The sequence below is a fragment of the Camellia sinensis genome, chromosome 12 (assembly GCF_055761805.1).
Source record: "Camellia sinensis isolate YWXY chromosome 12, ASM5576180v1, whole genome shotgun sequence".
In the NCBI taxonomy this organism is placed as follows: domain Eukaryota; kingdom Viridiplantae; phylum Streptophyta; class Magnoliopsida; order Ericales; family Theaceae; genus Camellia; species Camellia sinensis.
In genome coordinates this window covers 61013566-61028384 of record NC_138972.1, presented here as the reverse complement: position 1 = coordinate 61028384, position 14819 = coordinate 61013566, and positions in this window count along the sequence as shown.

Below are 14819 nucleotides of genomic sequence, written 5' to 3'. Positions count from 1 at the left end.
CAAAATGGTACTTTAATGACAAAATCACTTCATCTCCAATAGTGAAATTTTCGTTACCAAATTGATCCGTGACGAAATAATTTCGTCACCACGTTCGTCATCAATTCGTCGTCACTAAAAGTACCTGATGACGAAAATTTATTTTGTCACCTATTATTGGTATTTGGTGACGAAATATTTCGTCAGTAAATGTTAAATATTTTGTCACCTATAACGTTCATTTCGTCACTAGAATTAAATAAACTTCTATTATATTTGTTTTGGGTGACAAAATATTTCGTCATTAAAAATAGCGATAAAAGTTTTAGTGATGAAAATATCGTCACCAAAAGATGAAAAAAAAAAGATCCTTCAATGATGAAAACTTTTGTCAACAAATATTTTAATTTATTGATGAAATAGTGAATATGTGTGACAAAATTATTTGTTGGGATTAGAAAGTTTTAGTGTCAATTTTTTTTTCGTCGCCAATAATAAATAAATTTTAAAAATTGAGGGGAGGGTTATATTTGCAATTTATATATTTTTTTCAATAACCAATACCTGTACATTTAAATAATTTATTAAATAAAACATCTAATACAAATCAATATAAAATTAAATCGTTCATTATCATAAAACAACCCAAGAAAAATACATGTCTCATAGTATCAAGAAATTAATATATAACATCCAAACTATAACATCTATTCTAGTAAAATCAAAAACTACAACACAATCAAAATAACTTGTGCATTTTAATAACCTGCTGAATATAATATCCATTACAAATCATTACAAAAACTTGTTCATTTGGTAACATCAACAAAAACCTGTTCATTTTAATCTATTCAATAAAATATCAACAAAAAGATAAGATCCATCACAATATAATCATAACCCACAACAACATAGTCAAAATACATGTTTGGTAATATCAACAAAAAGTACAACTACACTGTGATGGATGTGTCTGGTAATATTAACAAAAAACTCTTGCTATGCAGGTAACCAAATTCGTTCATCTCCAATCTGCCATTTAAAAAAGAAAAAGAAAAAAGAAAAAAAAAAAAAAACAACAACAAAAGGTTAAGGTAACCATTCACTAAATATGTTAATATGCAACCTAGAAGAGAAAAAATAAAAATTTCAAAGTAAATTTTAAACCAAATTTTACCGTGCTTGTTCTGTAAATTTTTACAACTTACATTAGTGAATGTGAATCCTCTTGAGTGCAAGTTTCAGAGCTTCAAGACATTGTTTCATTGACCTGATATTTGGAAGTCCATTACCAAGCTCAACCTCACCCTATTTCCAAAGAAATTAAGTTTGTCTTCCGACAAAGAAGGCAAGTCAAAAGGCATATTGAATCAGTAGAATCTTGATTCTCTGGTGCTCTTCATTGTTGGGATCAAAAGAATCAATGATGCACCACTCATAAGCAGCAAAACATTGGCCAGGCTTCAACACTCCGAAAATCTCTTTGTAGCAATCCACCTAGTTAACACCCACCCATCCACCCACACCCACACACACACACACACACACACACACACACACACAAAGTATTAAACAAATTATATATAAATAGAGGGACCTATATAACCCGATATGTAGATTAGACAAATTTACACATGAACCTAATGAGCATTTTGACAGCATACCATATCTGGTGCATGACAGGTAGCTTCTATTGCAAATATTGCATCAAAACTATTGTCAGAAAATGGCATATTCATGAAGTCAGCCTTCACATAGCTGCAGTTGTTGTCCACTCCTGCAATGCGGTTTAGTTCCTACAGAGCAACCAAAGCACTCAAAGCATATGAACAAGCAAAAAAACTCTTAACTGTTTTAGTGGTTATGAACAGAAAAGATAGTTGAATTTTAACTAGGAGATTCCACTATAATAGTATGTATTCAAAATCAATGCAGATATTAAGAAAAAGTTCTGTTATACATCAACATGAAAATTACTTACTGTTCCTCCTGTTATTTGATACTCATTGTTGTTTATCCCTGTAATGTATGTATCACTACACAAGGTCATCAATATCAGTGCTATAACTTGAAAAAATGGACAAAATTAACAAAATAAAGTTGAGTTTCCAATTTTGTGGAGGTCTAATGTGATTCTCAGAAACAGTAAGGGGAAAGAAAAGAAAAGTAAAGAGAGAGAAAAGGGAGATGGTGAACCACAACAAACTGTAGAAAGAAGTAGAAAAGTTGGTACAAATCTTGCCTATCTCTCATCATGACCTCGAATTAAATGAAGAAAATAAGAAAGGTAGGTGCTGCAATGCAAAGGTGTAAGATGCCCTAAACTTGCACTCAATGCCTTTTTATATTCAATTGATATACAGCAATGTGAATCCTCTTGAGTGCTACAAATAATTTAAGCACATTGATTTCACGATTCCTTTCTCTTTCACAAAACCAACTCAAAGCTATGCAATAATGGATCCTTAGAAAATAAAGTCATGTATGACATGTATACTTGTCAAGAAAAAAGAAAAAAGAAAAAAGAACGTATGATGCATAACCTGAAGTAATCCTTCTCTATCTTTCCTATTCCCTATTTCTTTATTTTTATTTTTTAATTTCAATTTTGTGTTAATAATGAAAATCATAACTTGTGTTACATGTGCTCTTCTAAATTTGTTAATTAACCATATCAGACACTCGACACTTGAGTAAGGATATGAAATATTTGTCCAATATGTCTAGTTGGACATGCACATTGAATATGCCTAAAGGCATCTCCAGCCCTTCACTTTACTCGTTTCAAATGTACATTTGAGCAGAAATCCCCTCCAAAACCTGTGTTTGTACGAATTCATAACATGAGAGCAGAAATCCCCTCCAAAAAATGGACAAGTGTGCTTTTGAAAATAGACCATCCATTTTTTCAGAGACACACATGAGCCCAATATTAAGAATTCAAGGAAAGGAGCCCTATATTACTTACAAAAGCATTTAACAGATGTTTCCTAATACAAGTATTTTAGACACTTCCCTGGCATGTTCCCATAATAACTACATATTTAATACTTAGAAATTAAGGCACCTCCAAATCATTTTCTATTTCTAGAAATATTAGCGTAGTTTTAAATACATGTTTCTTTAACTTCAGCAACAATTGCTTTTTAGACCTATAAATAATTTCCTCAATTTCTATAATCCAGGAAAATCATAAACTAAATTCCCATTGATGTTATGTATGTGTGTGTGAGAGAGAGCAAGTGTATTACTCATCCTACAAGTTGCTTTCAAATTTGAATACACAATACCATCAACCACACATTACACATGTCAATTTTTAAAACATGAACCAAAGAAACAAAATGATAATGCATTACAATAGGATTTTCTCTAAACAATATGAAACATACAACTCCTTTTCTCCCACATATGTATGTTTTCAACTAATCTATCATGTTATTCTTTATTTGTAATAGCTATCTCTAACTCATTCAGCTTTGGAGGACACAATGCGGTGATTGCTTTCACTCCATATTTACACCCTAAAAAGAACTCAAGGAAAGAAATTCCCTGCAAAATGAACATAGAACAGAGGGTCGATTTATAGAACCTGTGCATGTGCATATAATCTTTCATGTGTTCTACAAACAAAACCTATGTTTCTTTTTTCTTGACAAGTATACATGTCATACATTACTTGTCCATTTATATATATACATATATTACAAAACTAAAATCACTTCCTACCATGTCGCATTTCAGACAGCTGCAGCCAGGGCTCACTCAATGTCAACTAATTGGCAAGTTTTTTATTATGTAACCCCAAATTAGAACTGGTCAAAGCTCCTTTTCAATTCTAGCACATTGCCCATATTCAGTGTTTATTCGCTTTGTACACAAAATATATAGGTAGTGGGAACCCACGTCCAGTTGTTAAAGTAATATAATTTGTTAAGAGGGAGAAAGCTTCAATCAACTACTAAACAAATACCTACACTGATTTAAGGGCTATAAAAAGGGTTAGCATTCCCTTTCTAGAAGTATCAAGTAGTAGTAATTTTGGGTATTACAAACAAAGCCTAAGAAGTGCATCTGAAAATGGCCACTTCTTTGCCAATGGCACTATGTGCCTTGGCAATATGTTTGTTAGCTACACATGTAGCAGCTGACTACAAGCCTTATACTTATGCATCTCCACCACTATCACCTTTCTATTACAGCTCCCCAAAGCCACCACACCAGATGGTTAAAGCAATCAATAACATGTTTGTACGAATTCATAACATAGATGTAAATAAAGCAATTAAATTAGACATCAACAATACCTTTGTTTTCTCTCTTGAAGCACTACTGAGTCTTGGCATTAATTGAAACCTTCATAGATATGTACCAGTGACATCAAAATAGAAGCCATCAAAAAAAAAAATTAAAAATTTAACAAAATCAATACCAAAAACAATTGAAGTTAAGAGACTTGGTAAATTGACTTTATTAAGTCCCATTTAAACATTCATGACAAGCATCCAAGTTAAACACTAAACCCCAAATTGAAAAGCCCCAAATTTTGAAATAGAAAAACCCTAAGCCCTAATTTTCAAATTGAAAAGCCTCAAATCAAAACTCAAAACCCTAGTATCTAAACATGCACCTGAAATTGGATGGTGGGAGGGAGAGGTGCGAGAGCTCCGATCGGAGGGAGAGGTGAGACGGCTCCGTTTGCTTCGTTCGCGGGTCTTCGTCAACCGGAGGGAGAAGCAAAGACGAACTGGGCTGCGAAGGAGGTAGCTCCGAAGGACTGCTCGAGCAACGCAATGGCTGTCACGAGCGAAGCAATGGCTGTTGCTTCGAAGGACTGCTTTTCCCTCCGTTTCTCTTCATGGTCTCTTTTCCCTCCATCTCTTATTCGTCTTCTCTCTCTCTCTCGAACACATCTCCCCTGTTAGTCTTTCTCTATTTTTCCCTTTTTATTTTTAGGACCAGGGAGTAGAAATTTAGACAAAATTTTATGAGGAAATTTTAATTGAGGCAAAATTTTGAAGGGCTTGCTTCAAATATTGAGAAAAAATTTGAGATGAAATTTTTTAGTAAAAATTGGTTTTAATTTATATTTTTTTAAGTTTTATTATTTATGTTTGTAATTTTACCTTTATTAAGGTTTAATTAATATTTTGAATGAAAATAAATAAATTTAAGAAATTTTATGATTTTAATCAATAAATATTAATTCTATTAAAAAATAATTATTATTATATTCTTAATAATTTATTATTTAATTATTAATATATTTTTTTGAACTGATTATTAATAGTTATTTCAAATCGTAACAAAATTAATTAATATTAGGAAACATTCAAAACTACGTAGTTTTGATACAAAATATGGTAGAGAGAGAGAGAGAGAGAGAGAGAGAGAGAGAGATACCTGTCGTAGCGAGCGCCGACCGGCGACGTACGGGTTAGCCAGTGCGACAAAGATGGACGGACGGTGTGACGTAGATGAATGGGTGAGGGGGTGACAGAGAGATATAGAAAGTAAAATACATGCATCTAAACAGAGAGATATCTATCTGTTGGTTCAATTTTATTTTTTATTGATTTAAGCATTTGGTGACGAAATTTGATTTTCCTCTCTAAAAATAATACATTTGGAGATGAAATTATTTCCTCTCTAAATTTTTTTTACAATGGTGACGAAAAATTTCGTCTCCAAAATGGCACCAAATCTTCCGCCAACTTTTCCTAGGGTGAGAAACTGTTTTGTGACGAAAAATAAAATTTAGAGACGAATAATTTTTTTGTCACCAATTGTTTTATTTGATTTTAAGCATTTGGTGACGAAATTTGGTTTTCGTCTCTAAAAATAGTACAAATGGAGACGAAATCTTATTTTCATCACTAAAACATGTATATTTGGAGACGAAATATTTTTTCGTCATGTGTTTTCGTCACCATAGACCTTTTTTGTTGTAGTGATTTTGAAAAACTGATTTTTAGAAAGAAGTGCCAAACATGGACTGCTTTGCCAGATACAGAGTCGCCACCTAAATATTTTATTTTGGGGGAATATAGGAAACCCTGACTCGTGCCTAAGGCCACGTGTCCATCATCACCAAAGTTGCCTCGGCTCGGGAACTTGGGTACGGTTGGGGAAGGTCATTTCATGAGCACCCCCGCTCGCCCGATCAAAGATCGGCCACTACTAAGCATGATGTCTTGTTTTTGAAAACACGTGTGCTCTTATTCCGGTTATTAACCTAGAATTACTATGTGATGTGCACATCATACAAGTATAGACTAGATTGCCTAAGTTGGAACAAAGCATCGTATATCCGTTTGTTTTGAAAATAGATTGAAGTTTGCTACTCGCAAGTAGGCTAAAACACGGGTTTCAACAAATTATTCCAACTCAAGCAACCCAACCTTCACCCACAGGCATGCAGGCAGTTATATCACATAAGCAAATAGCCTCGTGGTAAGCATGCTATCATGGCAGTCACTCACACACATGCAAGGATGCTAAAGCATAAACACTTACCGAGTACTCTGAGCCAAAGAAAAAAGCTGATTAGAAATCATGCATGAATCCTAACTATGCTACGAATGCCTAATGCAACACACGCAAAAATGCAACTACAATAGGCTCGGCTATCCTAAGATGGCATATGAGATGCAACAGATAACATGTATTCAACTCGAAATTCAAATACAATGCAGTTAGTATGATGCGCCGAGCCCGGTGCATGCAATACATATGAATGAATGCAAGCATGCGAACATATAGATGCTAATTGAAACATGCCCTAAAACTAACCATCATAAGCTGGTAAATAAAAGGGAGAAAGACGTGGGGTTGGAAGACATGCATCACACACACGCACACTTATTACAAAGTTCGCCCTCTCGCGGAGGGTCCGAATAAATAATACAGAACCAACTAGCTAATCTAAGCTAATTAAACTAGTTATTACACAACCGAAATGAATAACGAATTACAGTTCAATATTACACAACATTAATTAATTAACAAATTAAACTAAGGAAGCAAATAAATTAGCATGCAAGCTACATGAAATGGATTGCCTCGGCTCTGTTCCGAATGATAAAGGATGCATGCATGCTTGAGTCGCCTTGTCGGGAAATCCATCGCGATGCCTCGACTCGCCTTTGTTTGCAATTGATTTCAGAAGGTTGCACGAGGCTCCAGAGAGGTGAAACTCCACCTAGGGAAGCTATGGGAAGGCTGCCAACCAAGCTATGGACAAGGGAGACCACCTGCCGACCGCCCTTGGTGGTAAAGGCCAGAAAAGGTGGTCGGCCTGCCAGAAAACCTGGTTGGCCGACCAGTTCATTCTCCTGGTTTCTGCTTTTTCTGCAACAAAGGCAAGGGAGAGAGAAGGCAAGGTATTTTCAACATATGTGTGCCCGACCATTCTCCCTATCATTGCATAAGCTCTAGGGAATGTAGTCCTCGATCCTCGGGCCACCAATCACATATCCCGATGCGTGATGGCCGAGGAGTCTTATTGCACGACTCAATGGGACATGAATGCACATATAAGCAACTAAAACCAACAACTCCATCATGGACGGTCAAGAGTGTCGACGACCGGGAATCGAGGCACGTTTCGTCACTTTGAGTACGAAACGTCTCTCGTTTCCTGTGTTTGGACTAAACCCTACTCCAAACACAATACAACAAATAGAATGGCATGGCATGTACAAATGCAACTCTAGTATGCAATCCTAAATGTAATGCGACTAAGTGATGTCAACATGCAAAGGATGACATGCAAGCATGCAAATGACATACACAATGCTATGAACTAATCAATGGCATACTCAATGCACATGGATTATATGGCATGCATACACAATGCACTGACAAACGCAATGTCATGAACGAGGCATATGCAATACAATGATCAAACTTGCGATAACATGGACTATATGGTATACACAATGCAAGATGGACTTAAACCAAGATGGATGGACCTCGGCCACACCCAAATCAGTGGCCAATATGATGAGAATGAGGCAACAAGGTACATGCAAACATGCACAAATGCAAGGGACCAAACCTAAGGAACAAAGTGTAACTCTACCAAAGCATGACAAGGAGAAATATGGCATACAATGACACATGTTCCAGCTCTGAAATGACATAGAAGATGGTCCCGAATCATGCAAATAACTCACCCGATGCATGTTGGATGGCACAATTATCGAAACTAGTGAAGTGCATTACACTAGAGGTATGCAAAGCGATGCCCAAATGACCAAACCAACCCCAAATAGTCCCTATGCAGACCCAAAATAGTGGAAAAATGGACTAAAATGATGGCTTGCAATGCACAAAATGAAGCTCATGCAATGGTCCATAAATGAGGCATACAAGCACAACCCTCAAACGCATTTAAAGAATAGAAAACATGGGAATATGGCACAAGTATAAGCTCTGAAATAACATGTTAAACGATGCCAAGGCATGAAAACAACTCAAGTTAAGCATGCAAGAGGCTTCAAAACTCGAAGCTAGGCAAGGGTATTACACTACAAGCATGCATGGCAAGCATCATTCGACCATGGGACCTCAAAACAGAATTGAGGCAGCCCAAATCATGAATACAAATCAGTTTAGAACATGGCCAGAATGTGCTAGAATCAAGGGCCAAAACAACATGCAATGTGAGCTAGTGAGCATGGATTACACTACAAGCATATGAAGCATTCAAGAGGCCACTAAACCAGCAAAATTCAGAGACATGACATGCCAAATAAAGCCCCAAAACCCACTAAAACATGATCAATGCATGTAAGAATGTCGTGCTCCTTTGATAGGCTATAAGGGGGGTTATTCTACACATGCAAGAGACACACCCAAGGTGAGAAAACCAACTCTGGACAGAGCCTAGGTAGGCCCTAAAAGTCACTAAAAAGGGCCTGAAACAGGGCTTGGAGGTGTGCAAATGAAGGCTCCTTTGTAAGGCCAAAAATGCTAGTGAACAAGACAAGGAGGGAGAGGGTCACCCGTCTCTGATTTTGGCTCTCAAAAACACATGTTAACCACTGAAAATCTGCTGGATTTCAGTGGTTAAAAGGCCAAGCAAAGTTCAACACAAAGGCCTTAGGGCATGACTCAAAACAAGGCAAAATAAAGCATGCAAGGGGGTAGATGACCCCCAACAACAAAATGACCTTAAAAAAACATCAAAAGAACCTCAAAAAAAGACTTTTTTCAGTTGACAACAAAGCTCAAATATGCATGCAAATAAGGCTAAGAGATGGATCAAAATAAAGCTTAAAAGAGGGACAAAGTGTGTTACCCTTGAAACTCAGCAAGACAGCAACTTTTGGACCCAAAACCCAACTCTTTAACCTTTGAAAATGGCCTCCAAGAAGCTCCAAGCAATGGTGGAAGGGTTAGTCTATGAGGTGGTGTGCAAAGGTGCAAGAACAAGACCCTTTTGAACCCAAAACAAAGAGATATAGAGGGAATTGTATGCACAAGCCTTAGACAAATTTCTCAACCTTCACAAAGGAGGGGAGGCCCTCCTTTATAGGCAAAAGGGACCAAAGCTTCTCAAAGAAGCTAAAAACTAAGGTTGAAGATCCTCCATACATGTGTATGGAGGATCCAGTCTTTGCCTTCCAACTAGCACAGCTGGCAACAACTCACAGAGACAAAGCTGAGGGAGGTAGGCCGATCAGTTCAGGTGGTCGGCCGACCACTTCCCCTGGTCGGCTGACCAGTTCAAAAGGTTCAACCCTAAAAACGTTGGTCGGCTAGCCCATTTGGTGGTCTCCACATTGAATGCAAGCTAGTGGTATGGTGGGAGACCAGTAAATGTGGCTCAAAAATCAAAGAGACCAGCTTCCTGACAGGAAAACCAACTGGCGGGAGAAAAGTGGTCTCCAAGGAGAAAAGGTATTCTCCCATCCTTGTACCACCTCCCAAACAATGAAAACAAGGTCCATGTCAAAAATGAACCAAGACGGATGCAAAACGAGGGTTCGAGGGTCAAAACGCGCAGCCGGGTGCCCCAAAAACAGGCTGTTAAGCATCAAAAGTGGCGTGCGACCACAAAGGTGGTCTCCCAGGCCACAGTGTCCCTCCAGAGAGAGGAAGCAAGGTGTACGCCAAAAACCGTGCCAAACGGAGAAAGTTAAGCGGTCCCAAACCGAGGCACGCGGCCGACGGCTCCGAAAATTGGGAACTAGTCTCCAAATGGGAATAGTGGCCTGCGACCACGTAAAGTAGCCTACGGCCACTGAGAGATGGTCTGCAAGACCTCTCCCTCCCTTCGGAAAGAGAAAACAAGACCTGGTTCGCAAACGAAGGCAAAGCACAAAAAGGTCCCGAGGTCTGGGGGTAAGGACCTCAGCCAAAACTCCGAAACCTCAAAGTGAGCGCAACATGCGCAATCATCGAGCACTCAATCGATGATGTTTGATTCTTAAGGTCGGTCAAAAATGGGGTGTCTACACATCCCTCGTATTATATTGATGCTAGTAAGCATCTCTTGAAGATTTGAAAGACTTGATTGATGGACTTGGTTCATCCCTTGATTTTGTATAAGTTATGCTATGTATTGTTTAGAAAAGAGATCTTGAATATCATTCATGCAAAGCCTTTATTACTGGTTTCATTCACTGAGTATCCAAGCTCACCCTCTCTATGTATATGTAGGTGACGAGTTGGAAGGCGGTGACGTCTAGACGATTGTTTGCAAGATGTTTTTGGATTCATGTTTTGTAGCATCTTGAAGATTATGCCTCTTGGCTTGTAGTTATTTCTTTTGTATATGTTGGCTTGAGAAGCCTTTTGATCAAGATGTAATATGTATTCATTTTACTTGTACTCAAGTTGTAAAACCATGTTATGTATGACATTTCATTTGATCTATGCACAACTCTTGTGGACTATTTAGATTTAAATTTATTGCTTCCGCACTTGTAAGCCCCATATGTACACTCTGATTGTGTGTGAATCTTTGTAAGTTGGCCTCTGGTAATCTCGGATTACTGGCCATCACGGCACCATTCTACTAGGGGCGGAATGGGGTCGTGACAGATTGGTATCAGAGCACCGGTTCCTTATAGTACATTATTCACACACTTTGAGTCTTAAAGAGCATAGGATGTCCCTTAGAATGATGTTAGGATTACATCATATTGCTTGCTACTTGACAAGGTGTGCATCATCTCAGCATAACTATTTGTTACTTGTGTACATGTTTATTTGCTTATTTTGTTTTAAAGTCATATTTTGCATACTCCTAGCATCACGAGAAGGGGTAGACCTCTTGTTGGCCGAGATCATTCTGAGGACAGATTGGGCAGATTGGAAATGTTGGTCGAAGGTTTGGTCCGTGAGTTGAGACAACCTAGGCCTCAAGACACTAGTACTACCTCTACCCAAGCCAAGCAGACAAATAGCCGACATGCAGCTCCACCTCCACCTTCTCCAATGCAACAAGTGCCTCCACAGCGAGCTTTGTATGGGGATGGTACGATAACCTTGATCAAAGAGTTCAAGAAGATGAACCTGCCGAGGTTCCAAGGGGTATAGAGCCGATGAAAGCCGAAGCATGGGTTTTGGAAATGGAGAAGTTGTTCGAGATTTTTCCCAGCACCGATGCTCAGAAGGTGTCAGTAGCAGCATTCACGTTGGACGAAGACACTCAAAGATGGTGGATGATGATTCGAGAAGGTAACCCAGGTTTGACTTGGGCCAGATTTTTGGAGTTGTTTTACGACAAGCATTTTCCCCTTAGTGTCCGAGACTGCAAGACCACAGAGTTCCAGACTCTGACACAAGGCAACAAGACAGTGGCGGAATACGATCGTGCTTTTACTGAGTTGGCAAGATATGCGGCTCACATGGTTGACGACGAATACTGAAAGGCTAGGAAGTTCGAAAGTGGGTTGCGTGGACCGATACAGGACCGAGTGAATATGCTCAACATGCTGACTTACGCCGGAGTGTTAGACAAGGCCATCCTGGCAGAAGCTAACTTGAACCGATATCAGAGTTTCGGAGAGAGCCAGAGGAAGAGGCAGAATTATGATAATCGCCGAGTTCCGTTTAACACCAAGAAGAAGACGAATGTGGGCAGCTCCAATAACTCGAATCAAGAGGGTGATACTAAGCCGATGTGTTCAAATTGTGGGAAGCCACATTTCGGGGTCTGTTGTTGGGCGTCAGGAGCTTGCTTCGAATGTTGCGAGATGGGTCATCGAGTGAAATACTGTCCGAAGGCAAAGGCTGATGATGGTAAGAAGAATGGGAGTACCTCGGGCTCTGCACAGAAAAGCAACGTCGGAAAGGCACAGATGAGGCAGGGAAGGGTTTTTGCTCTAGTGCCAGTGTAACGCCCTCAAAATAATAACAATAAACCCATCAGATAAAACATGCATTTATATATAAATTAACCACACTCTTATATTCTTTAGAGTTCCGTTTAATGAATATTACATGTTAACCTCATAACAAAATGCCCTACGGGCTTACAGCTTTCCAAGTTAACACTTGGTTACAACAAAGAGTTCTAACTCGTTTACACATTAAGCCCTTGGCTTGAGTCACATGTAATACATCAAAAGTAAAACAACAAAACTATGCCCGCCACTAGCCTCCCAGCTAAGTCCTTGGAGGTGGCATGCTTCCTGTACCTGAAAATGATATTCCCATATAGGGTGAGCCACAGCCCAGTAGAAATACACTAAACCAACCATGGACAATGACTAAAACATTAGCAATTGATAGTTGGTCAACACTGATACAATCACATAAATTGCATATTTATGTCAACGACTTACAAGTCCCAATTACTTTTCATTTTCCATTTTTCAACAGATAAGCATGCCAGCTCTATCATCATTTCCACAGATATGTATAAAAACTATATCTCACATTCAGATAAGCATAAAAGCTATATCCACATTCTCAACAGATATGTATATCGACAATATCCACAGATAAGCATACAAGCTGTATCCACACTCTACAACAGATATGTATATCAACAATATCCACAGATAAGCATACAAGCTGTATCCACACTTCACAAAGATAAGCATATGAGCTCTATCTTCACTTCTCTAGACAAGCATATGAGCTCTGTCTACGGAGTTCATCCCCTATCTCCTCCCAATACCTATCCGGTTTAGAGGTACATCCCCTATCTTCCCCTAAACCGCGGAGTACATCCCCTATCTCCTCCTCTACACATAACGTATATAAACACATTGGTTCTATATACAATCACACAATACACACAATTAATGTATTCTATCAACCGTCAAATTCCATGACACATTCCATTGATTAGTTTTCGTTTACCTAATCATCATGCATTGTCTACAACAATCTCGACTATCCTCCACCGATAGCCCAAAGCAGTTATTTCTAAAACAGAAAATAAATGCACAAATGGATATTCAATCAACATTTCATTTCCTCATTTCTCACCAATTAATTATCCCAATTAATTAAACAATGTAATTAGGCCATTTTCCATAATTACTATTTCAACCCTTAGGTCCCATTTTCATCAATGATTCAACAATCATTCTATTTTTCTAAGCCAAACATGCATCTAGGTTTATTATGAATAAAACCCCAACTTTTGTAAAATTACACAAAAGCCCCAAACTTTTGTAAAATTTACCAAACCAAGCCCAACATCTCAAAATACCAAAATTTAAAGACAAAACCCATAGAGAGGAGTAGGTTATCCCTACCTCAAATTCGGAGTCCCAAAGGAGAAGACGACAAAACCCAACGTGCTCCAAAACCCGAGATTTTCAGATTAAAATGAAGCCCTCGACGATCAACAACCTTTTTGTAAAGGCCAAAGGTGAGTAAATCACTCCTACTAGATCAAAACCTAGAGAGAAGGTAGTATCTAGAGAGAAAGACTCAACAATGGTGTTTTTGGAAAAGTAAGAGAGAGAAGAGAAAGTGAAAAAGTGATTTGAAAAGTCACAATTTCGGGATTTAAACCCAGTCTTCCGCTCGAGCGTAAAACACCCCGCTCGAGCGGCCACTCACAGACTTCCGCTCGAGCGGCCAACCTCCCGCTCGAGCGCAGAATGCACTCGCCCAGCACTTTTGCAGAACCAGGACTCCGCTCGAGCTCCCAACCCTACGCTCGAGCTCACAACACTGCACAACAAGATACTGGATGGACGTAATCTACGCTCGAGCGCCAACACCTCCGCTCGAGCGTACAGGCCAAAAATCTGGGCAACTAGTTTTGGTTTCTAAACTCAACCAACCTGTAACAAACCCGCTCAACACATCCTATAACTCAAATACAAAGTAAGAAAGGATGTAAACAAGATAATAAACAACTACCAACATCCACGGACACATGTCCGGATCACTATACAATAAGGGTAAACCCGGGATCGCTATAACCTCCCCCCCTTAAAGAATTTCGTCCCCGAAATTAAGCACAAGTTTTCAAAACAAGTTTTCCTTCATTTTAATCAATGTTACAATTTAACATTCAACAATTCGACCCATTACCGGTCATCCCATCCCTTAAATAAGAGACATATCACAATATGTAAACAACATATGTACTTTCAACATGCATCAACATTATGCACTATCCTTCCAATTTCAACAATATATTCAACAGATATAATGTTACATTCAACTTCCATATGAGGCAAGTTCCAAAACATACTACCAATAATCAAAACATTCTCAATGTTTCACAACTTAAGACATATATAAAAGCTCTTAAGTTCAACAAAATGTAAAATTCAAATACAAAATCACATATCAATAAACAAGTCCGGATATTTCTCTCGGACTTCCAACTCACGTTCCCAAGTGGCTTCCTCCAC